This window comes from Aedes albopictus, chromosome 3 (assembly GCF_035046485.1).
Source record: "Aedes albopictus strain Foshan chromosome 3, AalbF5, whole genome shotgun sequence".
In the NCBI taxonomy this organism is placed as follows: domain Eukaryota; kingdom Metazoa; phylum Arthropoda; class Insecta; order Diptera; family Culicidae; genus Aedes; species Aedes albopictus.
In genome coordinates this window covers 183,388,339-183,407,180 of record NC_085138.1, presented here as the reverse complement: position 1 = coordinate 183,407,180, position 18,842 = coordinate 183,388,339, and the positions used below count along the sequence as shown (strand labels likewise).

The window sequence follows — 18,842 nt, the reverse complement described above, 5'->3', positions numbered from 1 at the left end:
CAATGACCATTTTGTATGGACGAAAAAAAAAATTTGTATGGACTAATGACCACGCGGGGGGGGGGGGGGGGGGGGGTTAGAAGTCCCAAAAAAAATGACCACGTGGTTTATGGACAGCCCCTATACGCATTTCAAGTTTGTACTAGATTTTATGTGGGAATGCATCGATTTTTTACATGTTTCCCTGAGAGTACTGTTTCTACTGTAACCAATTTCTTAAAATGTGATTTGACAAATGGATATTTTTAAAATTAACATTTCTTTTCCAAATCCTTAAAAGTGCTTATTTCATTTTCAAAAGAACTTGAATTTATAACTTACTTCAGGATGCGCGCCGTTGTAAAAAGTACTAGGCCACGAAAAAACCTCGCTCGTCGTATACAGCGCGAGCGCGGTGCAGTTTTAGGTTCAAATTGGCGCGCGCCCTTACTTAACTTGGTTAACTTGAAAAATAAAATGTTCGTAGTACGAACTTCGTGCCAATTTTCCCTCCGTGCCAAATGGGTGGCATTTAGCATACCTGAGCCGGCAGCATAGCAACATCGTGGTCATCGTTCCTTCATCGTCGCTTCGATGTGTGTTTTGCTTGCAAGATCTCCACCAGAGCAGAGTGGTCGGAGTGCAACTACTCGAGAGAGCGAATAACGTCCAAAACAGAGACCTTCAGTGCCGCACATACATAGTCACAGCGCGCTGCGGGAGGGTTTCTCCATTATTAGATGGGAGGTCTGGCTATCGACCAAAGGCAAAGATACCTACGAAACGAACGGTCCATGTGGCCCAAGCTACGCACAGTGTTGTGTGAACGTTGCGTCGATCGCCAGACTGGCCGTCGTGTGGCTTAGGATTCGAAAGCCCCCAGGGCCCAGCAGATAGTTTGAATCGTGCGTTCGAATAAAAAAGGTTGCATTGTGTGGCTGCTATAGGTTGTGTATATCGCAGTGAGCTGACCGACAAATCTCCGTGTGAGTTCCGTCCGTTTTGTGTGGTGTGTTATTTTTCCTACCCTATCCTACCCTGTTCTTTGCTCTCGCTCGCTCTTGTTTGAGCTTTTACGGGTTTGTTCTATACGGTATACGTGCGGTGTGTGAACACTGTCCAGGCGGAGGCGCGGAAGAGCGTATGGTGTCTGAATCATCAACTTAACATCAGTCCAGTCATAGTAGTCAGCCAGTTGATGTCGTTGTCGCGTTGTGGATGTACAAACTCTCGAGAGTCGCGCGTACGAAGTAGGTACTCGGACGAAAGTTCATAATAGTTCACTTCAACAATTAGCGAGTAGGTGTAGCTTAATTACCAATGTGAGATATCCACAGAGTGGCGTGGAGTGATTTTTCGTGGTGGACAGTATAGTGACCGGGAAAGTTCAAGCAGCGACCGAAGTAAAACGGTTCCAATTGACTGGAGCCATTAAGAGAGGACCATTCTCTTTTCTTCACGCTTATATCATGTATACGACGAAGAATATATTAATAGAAAACACACAAGTGTCTCAGACGGTGCTTCCCTGGCTGTTGTTCTTGAAAAAAAAAAAAAGATTCGCTAGGACAGTGAAACATAGGAACGTTACGCCGCGAAGTCAACGATTTTAATAACTGTTTAACACATCTTAATAGTTATTTATGTAACGAGATGCAAAAAGTTGATTTTTTCAGTACGAGTCGTACATTTATCCAACGAGGCTTGCCGAGTTGGATAAATACGAAGAGTGCTGAAAAAAATCGAGTTTTGCAACGAGTTCCATACAAAATTTTATGCAATGATTTTTTCATAATGCAACCCATTTGAGTTGCATAATATTCATAATGCAACTGAAATGAGTTGCATTATGAACATTATACAATTATTTTTCATTATGTAACTCGTTTCAGTTGCATAATAAACCAGTTCGGAAAAAATGGCCATTATGATACTGAAAAGAGTTAAATAAATTTGAAATTATGATACTGAATTGCATAAAAGATTTTACTGAAATACTAGCTGTACCCGGCAAACTTTGTCTTGCCTACTGCGTTTTTTTGACGTTTCAAGTTTCTAGCCAAGACCAAGTCCCCGGTCAAAATGTATTGGAGATCGATTATCCAAAACTCTCAATTTTTCCATGTTTTTTGGCTCATAAACCTTCCTTGGGTGAAAACTAACAGAACAAAACAAACCCGACCAAAATCGGACTTCCCGTTCGCAAGTTATGCGCGGTCCCACGTATGCCACTGCATTTTTATATATATAGATTCTGTTTGTGGGATCAGTTGTTCTGTTTTAGTTAACCCTCGAGCGATCGCACTGTTGTATTTTGTACAACACGTTGAAAAAATCTCGCTTTTTGTACGCAGCATTAGCGTGGTGCCGACGCAGGTAGTCAACCGCGCGAGTTACGGAAGGTTAAAATTTAAAGCTATCCTAACTTAAAAATTACGCTACAACGGAAAATGTATCTTATAAAGAAATATTGACTTATAATTCGTATCTTACTTATCCGTATGTATAGTGATTCTCTACACTTTTTCTATATTTGAATTAAATATTAACCCTTAAGGACGCGCGTTGGTGTAAAAAGTCCAACACTACCAAAAAACCTCGCTCTTCGTATACAGGGCAAACGCGGTGCAATTTTAGCATCAAAAGGCGCGCGTGCTGAAAAGGGTTAAACCAAAGTTTATTATGTTAAAAGTAAAAAAGCATATTTCCCCATACTAAACACTTTTTTTTTAATTGATTACATTTTGAATTCTTACAAAACAAAAAAAAAACATGACTCAAAAATGCTATACAATGCATAGTTTTATGAGGATTTACGACACTTGAGAATTTCTCTAGAACTTAACAAAATTTCTCTAAAGAAGTTCGGACCGAAATTTTTCAAAAAATTCTTGCAATATTTCTTTTTTTTTTATAAAATCCTACAACAATTTTGGGATTCAGGTTTAATAGGTCAAATTGAACGCCGAGATTTTGAAAACTCTTTCAAATCTTGCTACAAGTTCCTTCAACTCTGAAAATAATAAACTCCGTAACAAATTCCTCGTGAGATTTTCAAGCATGTCAGGGTGAATGAGCAAGGTTGTTCAGCAAGAACTTCTGGATTGTTTACTCTACAGAATTTTGATTCTGGTGGAAAAGCAGCTGGATGGTTTGCTGTAGCCCTTCTGATAAGTACCAAAACATATAACACACATCAGCGCAAATTTCAGCTACTAAGGAATCCGATATTGGTTAAAATACCCTAGACACGCAGAAATCATGATAAGGTCGTTGAGAAAAATTTAACGTTGAATCTCTGCAAATTGAAGACTCCTAGAGCAGAGAAAATAGGTAGAGAAGCGAAGAGTGAACAGCCGCCTGAACGGCAACACTTTTTCTGTTTTGATTTCATTGCTCGGATGCTGGCAACTGTCGCAAAGCAGATTAATCCACCCATCGAAGGTAGTGCCTATCGCGCATACCGCATTTGAAAACTTTTTATACTGTTGTTGTATTAACTAGGAATTATCAAACTGATGTTCCAAAATGGAACAATTTTCATTAATTCAAGAAATCAATGTTGTTTGCACTGTTATCCATAATATTTGGAAACTTTGGTGAATATTTGTTTGAAATGAGTGCAATACTTATCTTCACTTTTGCGGCAATCGTCAAGGTTTGTTGATTTTGTTCATTAGGATACCAGTTTGACGGTTCGATAAGGTATTTTTGGCTTCACACTATTCGCTTCTCTACCTATTTTCTCTGTCCTAGAGATAAACAAAGTTCAGAATTTCTCCGGGAAGCTCCTTGGACATATTTCCAAAGGCTGTGTGATGGCAAAGTTTTCATGATTTCCATTTACCCACAGAAAAACTGTGATGGTAAAACCACAAGTATTTCAAAGATGCTTCTGCAGATTACTGTCATGATGTGTGATAAATTATTTCCAGTGCTGTCATAGTAAAATCAGAGCTAGTTAGTCAAGATTGCCCGATTTCAGCTCCGCCTAAAGGAACTCATGGAACAACTTCTGAAAGAAACAATGGAACAACTTAAAAAAATCCCTGCTGACATTTCTGAAGTAATTCTAGGAATATTGAACTCTAATTTTTTTCCGAAAGTATCGCTTAAGAAATTTTAGGAGGAATTTCAAAAAATAAATGAATTCCTAAAATAATTTCTGAAAAAAACAGGAAAATTTTAAGAATTCATAGTTTGCTTTCCTGAAAGATATCCAGGAAGAATACTTAAAGAAACATCTGGAAACCCCTGGTGGAATACATAACAAATTTCAAGAGATGCTTTTAGGAAAAAAATCCCAGAGAAATCCCCTGATAAAAATCTTAAATATTTTTTTTTTTCAAATCAAATCCTGGATGATCGAGAAATTCCAAGAGGTACGATTGGAGGAAATCCTAGAGGAATTTCCAAGAAAATACATAGAGGAATACCCTGCGTAATTTCTGATGAAATCTCTGTATGAATTTCTGTAGAAGTCTTTGCAATAATGTCTTTTAGCCTTTCTGTAAGAATTCTTATAAGAATTGCTGGAAGAATCTGTAGAAAAATTTTTGAAGGAAGCTTTGGAGGATTTTCTAAGACTTTCTTAAGAATTTTTTTTAGTATTTTCTGGAAAAGAAATGTCTTGATGGAATATCTAAAGGAATGTGGAGAATTATGGAGAATTTCCTTAATAATCTCTTGTAGAATTTCTAAAGCCTTTTTGGGGAAAATTCTTCAGAAAGGTCCTGGGGAATTTTGAAGGACTTCTGAATTTCTGATCACGAATACATTGTGAATCATCGTCTAGAAAAAAAATCCATGGAGTATTTTTGAGAAAGTTTTATAGATAAATACTTTGAAAAAAATCTGGAGGAATCACTATTAAAAAAAACCTGAAGAAATTCTTAGATGAATTTCTGGAACAATCTATGCAAGATTTTGTGATAGGCATTCTTGAAGTATTGTTTAAAGGAATCCATGCAACATTTTTGGAAGTTACCCGTTCAAGACTTTAAGTTTTAGCTGAATATCGAGTTTTACTACTTCTTAAAATATGGAATTTAATTTTTTTTTCCATAAATTTAAAGCTGAATATGATACCGTTCAATTATCTGAGTACATGTTTTGCGTCAGATTGATGAAATTCAAGTTATTGGCGAGCTTTAGGGTTGTCCTTAAATTTTAGCAAAATTTCCAAAAATATATGAAGAAATGTATTTTTTTCAATAAGAAAAAAAATTAATTCTTTCTCAATGTTTATTTGACATATCATATGTAGGCAAGTAACAGTCAAAAAATCAGCTCAATCGGAGCATTGAGTGCGGAGAATGAGCTGTGTGAAGTGAGCGACTTTGCTTAAAAAATAGAACAAAAATCGATTTCAAATCATTAACCTTGTATGGAAAGTCGAAAAAAATTCGCTGTACTGTAATTTTTTTCCTTCCCGTTTTCGAACTCAGGGCATGATTCTACACCAAAAATGATCATCAGCTTACCGAGTTCAAAAATGCTGTAAATTAGTGTTATTAGCCGAATTTATTGTAAAAGCCATAGGATATCTTCTGAAAGAATTTCTCGAAATCTTTGTGAAAGTACTGGGCTGAAAATGTCATTTCGACAAATCTAAATCCAACCACATCCAGCCCATTTTAGAAGCTCAACCTGAGAATATGGTACATGAAAAACTTGTGCGGCTAGATCAGTTCTACAAGAAAGTCACGGAAAAATCGCTCTTTTTCAATGTTTAAGGTAAATGTCACGGACTATTGTCGAAAAAGGCCAATTGTTATTCACTAAGAATATCATTGGCATTTTTCGAAGGTAGTCCGTGACATTTATTTCAAATAATCGAAAAAGATCGGGTTTTCCGTGACTTTCTTGTAGAACTGGTCTAGCCGAACAAGTTTTTCATATACCATATTCTCAGGTTGAGCTTCCAAAATGAGCTGAATGTGATTGAATTTAAATATGTCGAAATGACATTTTCAGCACTACCCCTAACACAGTTTCTATAGGAATCCCTGCAGAAAATTTCAAAATGAATCTTACAAGTTTTTATAAAGAGTCCCTTGAAGAATTTCTGAAGAATACCCAAAAAAGGATTTTCTGACAGGAATTCAGATTTTCAAACAAAAAAACAGAATCCCTGAAGAAATTTCCAAAGCAAACCATGGAGTTATTTCTGCAGAAACTCATACACAATTCTTTGTGAAACTTCTAGAGCAATTCCTGGTGGAATTTCTGTAGAAATTGTAAGTTGCTATGAGAATTTCTGGTGATATACTTGGAAGAATTTCCAAAGAAACCCCAGTACGAATTTTTTGAAGGAAATTTTGAAACATTTTCTGAAAAACTCCGGAATTGTTTCTGAAGGCATCGCTAAAAGTGTTATAGAAGAAATCGTTGGAGAAGCTTCTGAATAAAAAATAAATTGATTTCTGAAGGAATCTTTGAACGATTTTTTGAAAGAATCCTTGGAGGAATTCCTGCTCAAATTTATGGATGTATTTTTGAAAAAAAAATGCTCTGGAATAATTCTCAACGGAATTTGTAGAATAGGTGGAATTTCTGAACAAATCCCTGCAGAAAATTACCGAATGATTCCATGGAAGATTTTTTGAAAGAATCCGTGAGGGATTTTTTGGCCGAATATTCAATTTTTTTAAAGAATTTATTTTGAAAGATGTTTTAGAAGAATTTCTGAAGTATTTTTTTGGTAGATTTTCTAAGAGAATCTCCAATAGATTCTCCAAACGAATGCCTAGAGGCATTTCTGAATAAATATCTAGAGGATTTTCTGAAGTAATTCCTGGGCGAATTTCTCAAACATTTGAGGTTTGAAATGACTTGTGAAAAATTATGGAATAATTGGTGAAGCAATTCATGTCAGATTTCGTACAAGAATTCTTTGTGACACTTCTGGAGGAACACATGGAAGATTTTATGAAATAATCTGTTACATGATGATTTGAATTGGAAAGTTTTCTTCGTAGACCGTCGTAGAAAATTCTGGGTTCACTTACTTTTATTAACCTTTCAGGACGCGCGCCATCAAGCAACCGAAACTGCACCACGCTAGCGTTGTATACGACGAGCGAGGTTTTTTGGTAGTGTTGTAATTTTTACAACAGCGCGCGTGCTGAAGGATTAAGCAATTCGTAAGGGAATTCCAGGGCAAATCCTCGGAAGACATTTTTAAAGGAATTCCCGAATGAAATTCTGAACTTTTTGAATTTTAAGGAACATTTATGCAAATAACGTTAATGTACTCATTTGCGCTACCTAGCGGATATATTCAGAATCATGAATGAACTAATCGGATAGCTCTTGATGTCCGGATCAACCTTGTCAAAGACGAAATTTTTCTATGTAGAGTGTTTCAGGTAATTTGGACAGACCGTTACGCGTATAGCATTCGGACATTTCCATATGATTTTGCCGTAATTCTGATTCTCGAGATAAATAAGTTTAGAATTTCTAAGACTCACTAAAGCCCAACTATCGTGTAAACCCAGAAACTCATCATCGGATAGCTGTTAATTTCCTGATCACCTTTTTTATGTAGTGTGATTCTCGAGATAAAGAAGTTTAGAATTTCTAAGATTCACTCAAGGGACGAACCAGCCAAGGGCTTTAGTTTAGTCCCATGCAATTATTGACAACTTTAGGCCCCTTGAGGGACCACTTAGCCGAGATACGACGGACTTCAAATTTTGACATGATCATTTCTTAGCTAAAACGAACACATTCCAACAACGAACTTATAACATTTCCAATTTTTGCAAAATAAGGGACGACCTACTCCGCACTTTACCTAAGAATGGTTCCAACTTATGCTACCTTGGTAGGTACACTACGTTTTTTTTATCTGGTGTGATGGTTAGAACGCTTGACTTTCACGCCGAGGATGTGAAAAAAATGTGGGTACTTCCTTCGGAAGGGAAGTTAAGCGTGAGCCCCGAGATGAACTAGCCTAGGGCTAAACATCTCGTTAATACAGATATAAAAAAAAAATAGGTACACTACGCATTTTCAAGACCACGCATGTTGTTTCAAAGTGCTGCCTACTGGGGCAAACATGTACCAAAATATTTGCTATCGGAAAGTCCCTGAGCTCCTTAACAACTTTGTTAAAGACACTAGTTTTCCAACATGTCCTATTTATCATGGGTAATCGCCAAAGTTACTGATCTCAACATCTGGGCGTCCGAAGCATCTGATCTCAAAAAAGATCACTGAGCATATATGTATATATGGATTAATCCTTTGAAACCCGAGTTTTCAAAATAACCAAAACCATATTAAATTACCTGTTGAGTCCTGAAGAAGGAGCATTCCTAAATTGAAACGTCGGAAGAGATTTAAAAGTAATCAATACAAGCTTGTTGACTATAACAGTCGAATAACACTCTTAATCGTACCAGTTCCAGTCGAAACCACTCGGTACAGGCTACCATGCGTCTCCATATGCTCTATTGTACTCCATATGTTGATGGGAATTCTCATATATCTACTATACACATGGATTGTACGCAGTATTAATTAGCATCCTACTATATTCGTATTAAAATAACAATAGTTTGATTGCGGCGAAAAGTAGCTGGACAAATACATGCAGTCTTTCCAATATGAACCAGAACATATCACGAGCAACATGTTTTGTGTACTCGGTATAATGTTAGCTTTTATGATGATTCATAATCAAATTCTTTAGATAGATATTTTGAACAAGATAGTTGAGATGGTTCTGGAGGCGATGATTTGTCATAAGTATGTAGAAGATTACCAACCATCGGTAAGATTAGTAAGATTAGACAACCGGTAAGACCTATATCAGATGTACGAATCCAGTTTATTTTCTTCGCTAAAAACAGCCAGGGAAGCACCGCGTCGCGTCGTCGTCGCCGTTTTAGTGGAAGACACTTGGGAAGTGTGTAGTGGTTCAGAGTGTTTGTTGTTGTTTTTGCTGGTGGTTCATGGACCTAAAACCGCAGCAGCAGCAGCAGCCAGCCAGCCAGCTAGCTAGCAGCGCATGGACGGACGACGATTCGATGCCGCGATGGTTGGGTATACGACTCCGCGCGTACAAGTCAAGCCAGTAGTCCTACTTTCACATCGGTTGTCGTCGTACGTTTCGTTTATGTGCTCTTTGCCTTTGCTTAGCCGTCCCGCGGCTGGTTCGCCTTATACTTAAAGTTTGAAATTATAGTTTTCCTCCTGGTGGTGTAGCGCCGACCAAAACGTGTTTATGTTGAAAAGTTTTTTTTTTCTTTTCGCCTAAAGAGTGCAGTGAAAAGGCAGCATAAAAACAAGAAGAGTGTTAAAGCAAGATAAAACAATTGTGTGTCCAAATGTTTATGATTTTATGCACATGAGAAACCATTTTGTGCAACAAAGTACGACGGTGCACCGTGCGCTCAAGTGTTGGTTCCCCTTTGGAGCTCGCCGTGGTTTAGCCAGCAGCGAAGGAAGGTGGTTGTACTAGTGGTCCCAGCGCGAGAAGATTTTAATATAAAAATAAGAGTGTAGCAGCGGAGAAGGAAAACCGAAATAAAAAAAAATAGCCGACGGACGACCTAAAGCGCAAACGACGACGAGAGGGCCGCAGTCGCAGAGCACTTTCCATTCTCACATGCCACTACTGGACAGCGGTTTGCAGTAAAGAAAAAGTTGATGTTGACTAATCTCGTATTAGGTGAGTGGAGATTTTCAATTCATGATTTTTCAACGCACCCAGCTTAGCAGCGCACTGAAAGAAACTCGTTGAGACCCCACGACGATGACGGTGACTTCGACGGTGTTCATAGAGACTAATCTATCTTATGTTGAGCGGTTGCATTTGCGTTGCTCTCGTTGATTAGGTTGTTACTTTCCGTCGTTCAACGTTGAGAAACCCTTACGGTTGTGCTGCCTCCCAGCGTCGGAATACCGACCCTGCTTTCTTGGAAATTTGAAGTACATACACGCGGTCCGATCGAAATTGCTTTTGTTTGAAAACATCAAAATTAAAAAGCGTAAAACTACACGCTTCTGATCAATAATGGCTTTACTGCATTGGTTACGCTTCATATAAAACGGTTGATTGAAAAAAGACATGTGCGCACTAATAGAGAGAAATTCAAATGAGTCATTCAATGTTTAGTGGGTGCGGATCCATTTTAGACCATGGAAAGGTTTATGAGCTGGGGAGTTGTAACAAACCCAGATGTGATATAAGCGCTAAATCTCCATTATACAGCGTTTATAGAGTGCTAATGATGCGTTATACAGCAGTACATTGGCAATATATTAACAATTTGGCTTCAAAGCTTAAAGTTTTTTAGATGCCAAATAGAGTACTTACTTACTTTCAGTCCTGAGCACCCATGGTTGTGCAGAGTTCCGAATTGATCCTGGGCGATTGCACGCCATCACCTGGTCAAACATCTTTCGACTTCCTTGATTTCTTTGTTCAGGCTGCGCCGCTATGAGCCTCTGCGCCTGACTATGTCATGCTGGACGATGTCATGCTGGATTTCAATCTAACGCTTTCAGGTATCAGAAGGCCGGCTCCAGAGGCACGTTATCCTCCATTTGGGACATTTGTATGAGCCTATTTCATCATTTACCGCCATATATATAAGCCTATTTCATCATTTACCTGAGGGAATGGGATTAGGAAAGGGAAAGGCGATGAAATAGGAAGGGGTGCCCTAGAAGAGGGAATGAAAGCATAAGCGCAACGAGAGCTCATAGCCCATACCACAACGGGTTTAATCAGTGCCCTGAAAAGGACATTGTAAAACGCATAAACGTAAAGAGAGTCTATAGCTCATTAGAGGCAGCTTGTGACGTCATGCCGCTTTCAATATGACATTGAAAGGCACGTCATCGAAAGCATCCTCAATATTCAAGAAATCACCCAAGCGAAAACTACGTTTGAGCGAGTACTTTCTTGAAAACGTATACAACTTTGTGTAAAAGAGTCACTGTGAACATCCCAAATTGGGAAGCATGTGAGTTCACATGAAAAGGCATGTCAGCCAGACGAACATCACAGATGTGATAATCGACAATGCGTTTCAAGCATTTCAGAAAGAACGAGGTATCCAGATGAATCTGGAAATCATTCCTTCTTTATACAACGCACGCATCCTTCCGGGATAAAACTATAGAGTAATTTCACGCCATGAATATACCCAATAGAAAACTACAAGAGTTCAAAACATGTTTGAAATACTCAAATCCCTCTGGAGAAAAATAGGACAAACCCCCATTTGCACCTGGAGATTCGAAATAAGCAGAGCTTTTTAGGGCCCACTAAGTCGATTATATAGCTATAATTCTGGTTTATCCGAAGATATTTTGAACTTGAACAGATCAGAGTTCCATTCAGGAATACCTCTTACGGTCCACACAGACCGCAGAGGACAAGCTTCTTTCAAAGCAATAGTTATGGTATACCACAATGGAAGGCGTTGTAGGTACATAACCGCAATCTAACTTTCTTGAAGTAGCAATGGAAGCGAGTTATCCATAAAATGTGGTCGCAACCTATTAGTACAGGTTCCCTAGTTTGTTGAGCAGGATCGCCTGAATACGCAAATTTTGCGAAGGAACACTCAAAAGTGCAAAGAAGGTCAAATGGAGACTCCTCATCTGACACATGCCAATCAGTCAACTCATGACAAATTCTGCTCATGCAGAGTTGGGTTAGGTGCAATTCTATGTTAAGTTATCCATGAACCTAAGTAATCCATCCAACTGAAGCATCTAAAATCAATGTTTGAGCTACTTCAGATGATGTAATCATCATAGCAATACTGCCAAATACCAGCGAAAAGATGTTGAAAGATACGTTATTCTAAGATATAGCATCCTCGAGGCACGACACTTCATTTATAATGAAACAAGCAAACTGAGTTCACAAGGTAACCTATACAGAAGTTACCCTACGAAAATGAACTTTGCGAAGTAGAGCCACTTGGGCTACGTACGCTTCTTACGCTGAAAATTGATCTGAGGTTTCCTAGCCGTAGCCACTACCCTAACTAGACAGGATTACACTTTTCACAATCACAGCACAAAAAGAAAACATCAACGACAAACCAAATCGGTGTCAATTTAAAAACGCTAATGGCGAAAACGCATTAAGCGAAACCGTATAGGTAGTAATGTAATCTAATTTACAACATTTGAATAATCCCGCCCTTATTTAGCCTCAAATTTGAGACTTAAGAAGGGCAACTGATTATCTCGGAGAAACGCAAAGTCCACTGCACTATTGCTCCGGTTAGTGTAGTAAGGGCGTAAACTGTGGAGGACGCCCTAATTCTCCACAGGCTCCGTTTGTGGTTAGGTTTTTATTAGACCCCCCCCCCCCCTAACCATTCATTCCTTGGCATGGTAAGCATAAAGCCGCATAACACCATGAATTCGGGGTCACCTGTTTAGTGGACTCTTACCACTAGATCAGGCGGTCCGTACTGTTATTCTTAGCCAATTGAGACAACCGCTACCGACACTACACAGCTATCTAGGCTGATCGGGAAAAGAAGTTAACATTGATGGTTAACTTCCAAACGAGCCCGAACAGTCCCCTGCACGCCATCGCCTGGTCAAATACATAGGCGAAACTACCGGGGGTGCCGGGGCTGCCAGGCACCCCCTAGAATTTGAATGCTTGGCTGGTGAGATATGAGGCGATGAATGATGGATGGATGATCTAATAAATATTTGTATGAAGTGCACCCCTGGCAAAAAATCGTAGTTTCGCCCATGGTCAAATATCTTTCGACTTCCTTGATTCCCTTGTTCAGGCTGCGCCCCTATGAGCCTCTTCGCCTGATTATGCTACGCCCAGTAAACCACATATCGTAAAACATTATATATACAAAATCTTATTTTATTCTGTTTGGAATCGAAATCGCACAAAATGGAAAGTATTGCAACAATAATGTCGGAAAAAATTGTATAGAAATCGGCATTGCGATTTGTTTACGACAAACAGTATTATAAACAGCTCAAGGCGTAAATAGAGAGAAATAAAATCGTCACTAGCTGTTGAAAATGCTCAATCTTATACTCAGTCAGGCAAACATTGAGTGGAATCGTAATGACTTCAAAGAAGTAGTCACGAATCAAGCCAAGACGAACAGAAATCGTTATTGCGATTCGGCCGGTAGCTTGTTGATTTTCAATGCAGGGCCCTACATAACACATTGACTAAATGCAAATGCCTAATTTCTACATCCTGGTATTATTAGTTACATGCACACGTGAAAAAGTTCGACAGCCAACACAATCGATAAGCACAATCCCATCTCCCCCGTATCACATCAGCCGGTACATACACAATATGGCACTTATTTCACCCACCTCGCCTCCGTTTTTCAATCCGTTTTCAAATCATTGATTGCAGTTTAGACACAGTAGTGTGGTGGATGCAGTTAGAATTGTAAATTAAACATTGTGATTTAATTATGTGTGTATTGAAAATAGCGTGCTGATTTGGACATCCCTAGCGAATCAGCGTGGAAACGTGGCGAACACGCAAAACTTAACGAAAGTTCGCTTCGGCCTGAAACGAGACAATGGAACGAGTCAAGATCGAGGCACGGACTGTGAATGTAGTGGTATAGTCAAAGAGGTTCGCGTGTTGGAAGGAATACGAATACAGATGAAAGACATTCTAGTAACCAAAGTTGTACCGATCGGATGTGTTTTTGAAATCATCCTTCGTTACGACAATGGTGCAGCCGGTAGGCGATTTCCTACAGATTGTCCAATTTAGTGGCAATTGTGAGCAGGCAAATAAGAAAAGGAGTAATTTGTATCGGTGTTCAGAGTGAAAGTTTGGCTAATGTGGTGTTGTAAAAAGTTGTAGTGCAGGATTCTAGTAACCAAAGTTGTACCGATCGGATGTGTTTTTGAAATCATCCTTCGTTACGACAATGGTGCAGCCGGTAGGCGATTTCCTACAGATTGTCCAATTTAGTGGCAATTGTGAGCAGGCAAATAAGAAAAGGAGTAATTTGTATCGGTGTTCAGAGTGAAAGTTTGGCTAATGTGGTGTTGTAAAAAGTTGTAGTGCAGGATTCATAAGAAAGGAATGGTGAACTGATGGCAGGATGGAGGCTCCGGTGAATAGGTTTGAGTTTGAGCGAGGAAAGATGCTTGGAAATGTGGAACCGAAAAACAGATGAACGGAAGGCGAGTCGCTGCTTGGTAAAAAAAAGGGCATGGAGGAATGGAAAGAACGATGAACGGAAAACAAGAAAAGAGTAACGAGATCCACTGGCAAAAAAAAAAGATAAGCCAAAAAGATGAGGCAAAAAAAATAGATGAGCCGATAATAAATAAAGAAGAGCAGTGAGATGGATTGGCAAAAAAATAGATAAGCCAAAAAGATGAGGCAAAAAAAATAGATAAGCCGAAGAGAAGTAATGAAGAGTATTGAGATAGATTGGCAAAAAAAATAGATAAGCCAAAAAGATAAGGCAAAAAAATAGATGAGCCAAAGGAAAGAGAAGGGTATTGAGATGCGTTGGAAAAAAAAATAGAAAGATGTTAAACGAAGACGGTGCTTGCTAAAAAAACAAACAAACAAAAAGGAGGAAAGCGAAAAAAAGACTGGAAAGAAATGAAGAAACAAACGAACCATGAGAGAAATGTTTGAAACGCCTAGAAGAAGCAAACGAATGAACGGGAAGTGAGAAACGAGTTTTGATACGAAAACAGGATTTAAACTGATTCGGATTTGGATTGCATCAGGGTTTGAAATGTTTTCGATTTGCATGTAACATAAACTGAATTCGTGTTTAATATGAATTAGATTTCGGATGGTTTTGGATCAGATTTGGGTTGGAATTAGATTTGAAATGGATATGGATTGGATTTGAAATGGATTCGGATTGGATTTGGATGGGATTTAGAGTGGATATGCATTGGATTTGAATTGGATTTAGATTTGATTTGAATGGAATTGGGAATTGAATGGATTTGGATGACATCTGATTTGGATTGGACCTGGCTTGGATATGGACTAAATTGTGGTTGGATTTGGACTGAATATGGATAGGATTTGGAATTGTGTTTGGAATTACATTTGGATGTGATTTAGACTGAATTTAATTTGGATAGAGTTTCCATTGGATTTGGATTGGATTTGAATAGGATTAGCATTGGATTTGGATGGGATGTGAATTAGATTTTGATTGGATTTGGAATGGATTTTGATTTGATTTGAAATTGGATTGGATTTGAATCTGATTCGGATTGGATCTGGCTTAGATATGGATTGGATTTTGGTTTAATATGGACTCAGTATGGATAGGATTTGGAATGGTGTTTGGAATCACATTTGGATGTGATTTAGACTGAATTGAATTTGGATTTTCATTGGATTTGAATTGGATTTCAAATGTCTTTGAATTGGATTTGGATGGGATATGAATTGAATTTGGAATGGATTGATTTCGGATTGGAGTTGAATCAGATTTGGATTTGAATTAGATATTGATTGAATACGGATTGGATTTGGATTGCTTTTGAATTGAATTTTGGTTGGATTCGGATTGAATTTTGATTAGATTTGGAATGGATTTTGATTGGATTTGGGCTAAACTTAGATTGGATTTTGATTAGATTTGGATTGGGTTTATATTTGATTGAATTTGGATTTGGATTTTTTTTGATGACATCTGGATTGAATTTAAATTTGATTAGATATGGAATTGATTTTTTACTGGATTTTGAAGGATTTGGGATTGGATTTGCGATTTGGATTGGACCAGGATTAGATATGGATCGGATCTTGGTTGGATTTGGACTTAATATGAATAGGATTTGTAATCCTTTTTGAACTTACAATTGGATTAGAATAGGAGTGAATCGAATTTTGATTGGATTTGAATTGGATTTTGATTGAGATTGGGATTGGATCTGGATTGTATTTGGATGGATTGTACTGGATTAGGATGAGGTTTTCAAATTGATTTTTGAGTGGATTTGGATTCAATTTGAAGTGAGATTTGGATTGCAGTGGGATTGGCGAAGTAAATAATTTAGGATGGATAGGATCTTTGGGCTAATTTGTATTGAATTTTGATGGGACTTAGATTTGATATTAATTGGTTTTGAATTGGATTTCAATTGGATTTTGATTGAATTAGGATATTTTTTGCATAAATTTATACTAAAATGTTATTAAAAATACGTGTAAAAATAAAATAATCGAATGGAATTTGCATGACACAAGGATTTTGATATAATTTGACATCATCAATTGAAAATTCCAAAACAAATAAAACGTACACGTTAGGAGAGTAGAGAAGAGGGATAATGTGGTGGATGCAGTTAGAATTGTAAATTAAACATTGTGATTTAATTATGTGTGTATTGAAAATAGCGTGCTGATTTGGACATCCCTAGCGAATCAGCGTGGAAACGTGGCGAACACGCAAAACTTAACGAAAGTTCGCTTCGGCCTGAAACGAGACAATGGAACGAGTCAAGATCGAGGCACGGACTGTGAATGTAGTGGTATAGTCAAAGAGGTTCGCGTGTTGGAAGGAATACACAGGGTTGCCATTATGCCAGATTTATCTGGCACTGCCAGATTTTCAGGTGGCAAAAAGACAAAAAGAGAAACCATCAAATTTGCCAGATTTTTTATTTCATGCCAGATTGATCAACAAAATTCCTCCTTAATGTTTTGAAAATGTATCTTTGATCTAGCAATTTTTAGACAACTTAAAATTCTGCGTCTTTTATCTAAATCTGTTCGCTGAAAACTCGTTAACTTCTTGCACATTCAAATCGATTGTCGTTACTGGTTTTTCAGATGAATAAGATTTAGTAATTACATATGTCATCTTAGTCCAAATTACATTTGCATTTTCGATACATTTATAGAAAGATGCGTTACACAGCTTGTATATTTACCATTTGATTACTATATAGTTGTTTTGATGGAAGTTGTGAATAATTCTTGATTGATTGACTTCGTTTCTTGACTAAAACGACTGAGTCGATGAAGGGGGGAAAAGACAATGTATTTTTTGTTTTGCATATTCAATGCAGAAATAGTCCAGTTAGCAAATTTCTTTCTCAATGACTGTAAACATTTTGCACATTGAACACAACACTAACATTGAAGATAATTTTGATAAACTACTGATAATGATTTTTATCATACTATATATGAAATTGTTTTTAAAGGCATTCCAATCTAATAAAACAAACAGATTGTCCAATTTAGTGGCAATTGTGAGCAGGCAAATAAGAAAAGGAGTAATTTGTATCGGTGTTCAGAGTGAAAGTTTGGCTAATGTGGTGTTGTAAAAAGTTGTAGTGCAGGATTCATAAGAAAGGAATGGTGAACTGATGGCAGGATGGAGGCTCCGGTGAATAGGTTTGAGTTTGAGCGAGGAAAGATGCTTGGAAATGTGGAACCGAAAAACAGATGAACGGAAGGCGAGTCGCTGCTTGGTAAAAAAAAGCAAAAAAAAGGGCATGGAGGAATGGAAAGAACGATGAACGGAAAACAAGAAAAGAGTAACGAGATCCACTGGCAAAAAAAAAAGATAAGCCAAAAAGATGAGGCAAAAAAAATAGATGAGCCGATAATAAATAAAGAAGAGCAGTGAGATGGATTGGCAAAAAAATAGATAAGCCAAAAAGATGAGGCAAAAAAAATAGATAAGCCGAAGAGAAGTAATGAAGAGTATTGAGATAGATTGGCAAAAAAAATAGATAAGCCAAAAAGATAAGGCAAAAAAATAGATGAGCCAAAGGAAAGAGAAGGGTATTGAGATGCGTTGGAAAAAAAAATAGAAAGATGTTAAACGAAGACGGTGCTTGCTAAAAAAACAAACAAACAAAAAGGAGGAAAGCGAAAAAAAGACTGGAAAGAAATGAAGAAACAAACGAACCATGAGAGAAATGTTTGAAACGCCTAGAAGAAGCAAACGAATGAACGGGAAGTGAGAAACGAGTTTTGATACGAAAACAGGATTTAAACTGATTCGGATTTGGATTGCATTAGGGTTTGAAATGTTTTCGATTTGCATGTAACATAAACTGAATTCGTGTTTAATATGAATTAGATTTCGGATGGTTTTGGATCAGATTTGGGTTGGAATTAGATTTGAAATGGATATGGATTGGATTTGAAATGGATTCGGATTGGATTTGGATGGGATTTAGAGTGGATATGCATTGGATTTGAATTGGATTTAGATTTGATTTGAATGGAATTGGGAATTGAATGGATTTGGATGACATCTGATTTGGATTGGACCTGGCTTGGATATGGACTAAATTGTGGTTGGATTTGGACTGAATATGGATAGGATTTGGAATTGTGTTTGGAATTACATTTGGATGTGATTTAGACTGAATTTAATTTGGATAGAGTTTCCATTGGATTTGGATTGGATTTGAATAGGATTAGCATTGGATTTGGATGGGATGTGAATTAGATTTTGATTGGATTTGGAATGGATTTTGATTTGATTTGAAATTGGATTGGATTTGAATCTGATTCGGATTGGATCTGGCTTAGATATGGATTGGATTTTGGTTTAATATGGACTCAGTATGGATAGGATTTGGAATGGTGTTTGGAATCACATTTGGATGTGATTTAGACTGAATTGAATTTGGATTTTCATTGGATTTGAATTGGATTTCAAATGTCTTTGAATTGGATTTGGATGGGATATGAATTGAATTTGGAATGGATTGATTTCGGATTGGAGTTGAATCAGATTTGGATTTGAATTAGATATTGATTGAATACGGATTGGATTTGGATTGCTTTTGAATTGAATTTTGGTTGGATTCGGATTGAATTTTGATTAGATTTGGAATGGATTTTGATTGGATTTGGGCTA

The 18,842-nt window shown here is 37.6% G+C and overlaps 1 protein-coding gene across 8 annotated transcripts in view; it reads left to right on the top strand.

Moving 5' to 3' along the window:
* The first annotated feature begins 705 nt into the window (after positions 1 to 705).
* LOC109429236 (MICAL-like protein 1) overlaps positions 706 to 18,842 on the top strand; it is a 131,246-nt gene continuing 113,109 nt past the window's right edge. Inside the window, exons 1-2 of one of the 8 annotated variants that reach the window (XM_029862858.2) lie at positions 706 to 965; positions 9,250 to 9,661. The gene's annotated coding sequence lies outside the window, so the exon portion shown is untranslated. Of the gene's footprint in view, positions 989 to 1,014; positions 1,451 to 9,175; positions 9,662 to 18,842 lie in introns of those variants that run through there. The other 7 variants (XM_029862855.2, XM_029862853.2, XM_062856175.1 and 4 more) reach the window with 7 other exon arrangements.